Source organism: Pteropus vampyrus, unplaced genomic scaffold (assembly GCF_000151845.1).
Source record: "Pteropus vampyrus isolate Shadow unplaced genomic scaffold, Pvam_2.0 Scaffold14, whole genome shotgun sequence".
NCBI lineage: Eukaryota > Metazoa > Chordata > Mammalia > Chiroptera > Pteropodidae > Pteropus > Pteropus vampyrus.
In genome coordinates this window covers 13,658,551-13,660,354 of record NW_011888795.1, presented here as the reverse complement: position 1 = coordinate 13,660,354, position 1,804 = coordinate 13,658,551, and positions in this window count along the sequence as shown.

The window sequence follows — 1,804 nt, the reverse complement described above, 5'->3', positions numbered from 1 at the left end:
CAAACGGAAAATCAATAAGGAAATAACATCCTTAAAGGACACATTAGACCAACTGGATATAATTGACATATACAGAGACTTTCATCCCAAAACAGTTGCTTATACATTCTTCTCTAGTGCACATGGAACATTCTCAAGAATCGACCACATACTGGGACACAGAGATAACCTCAACAAATATTCTCTAATTATAATGCTTTGAAACCAGATATCAACTGCAAAAAGAAATCAGGAAGAACCACAAATACATGGAGATTAAACAACATGCTACTGAAGAATAACTGGGTCAGAGAAGAAATAAAAAGAAATCAAGAGATACACAGAAACGAATGATAATGATAGTACAACATATCAAAACTTTTGGGATACGGCAAAAGCTGTCATAAGAGGAAAGTTCATATCTTTACAGGCCTATCTCCAAAAACAAGAATGAGTCCAAATAAACAACCTAACACTTCATCTTAAAATACTAGAAAAGGAAGAACAAATGAAGCCTAAAGTCAGCAGTGGGAAAGAAATAATCAAAATTAAAGCAGAAATAAATGAAATCAAAAACAAAACAAAACAAAAAAACAATAGAAAAAATAAGTGCAACAAAGAGCTTGTTCTTAGAGAAGGTTAATAAAATTGACAAACCCTTGGCTGTACTCACTAAAGAAAAAAGAGAAAGGACACAAACAAAATCAGGGATGAAAGAGGGGAAATTATGACAGACGTCACAGAAATACAAAGGATCATACAAGAATACTATGAAAAAGTACATAACACCAAATATAATAACCTAAAAGAAATGGACCAGTACTTAGAAAACTACAACCTTCCTAGTCTGAATCAAGAAGAACTAGAAAATCTGAATAGACTGATCAGCGGTATGGAATTGAAATAATCATCAAAAACCTACCAAAAAGTAAAAGTCCAGGACCAGATGGCTTCACCAGTGAATTCTACCAAACACTCAAAGAAGATTTAATACCTATTCTCCTCAAACTCTTTTGAAAAATCGAAGAAGAGGCAATACTTCCCAATTCATTTTATGAGGCCAATATTACCCTGATACCGAAACTTGGTAAAGATAACACAAAAAAAGAAACTACTGACCGATATCTCTCATGAACACAGATGCAAAACTCTTAAATAAGACACTAACGAACCAAATACAGCAACATATTAAAAAGATTATACAGAGATCCGAGCAGATGGCGGACTAGGTAAAAGCAGAGTGTGTCTCCTCTCAGGACAGCATTGATATTACAACCAAATTATAAAATAATCAACGTGGAGAATCACCTGAAGTCCAGCTGATCATAACACCTACATCTGATAATACAAAGGAGCCACATCAAAGCTGGTAGGAGGGGCAAAGTCCCGAATCAGACTGGACCTGCACCCATGAGTGGTGGAGGATCACCAGGAGGGAAAGCGAGGCTGCAGAGGCTCTCCTGAAGGAGAGGGGGGTCTGGGTCTTGTCTGGGGGCTACACAGCCCAGAGTCCCAGCCCAGGGAAGAGGAGATTCCAATAACTCTAACTATAGAAACTAGAGGGGATTCTAGCCATCTGGGTGAGACGGAAGGTGACTGAGCCCCTAGACATCCCTTTGAAGGACCCGTGCAAAGGTTTTCTGACCTGCAGACACTTACCCGGGAAATCGCGGGTGGGTCTGAGGCTCACGCAGGATTCATTCTGAAAAAGTCTCCATCACCTGGAGTCAGAAAGAGGGCTGAAAAGGCAGCCACCATTGTGCCTTAGTCTGGCCTCCCTACAGACCATGCCAGCTTGATTGTGCAGACCCCTCCCACAGAACCA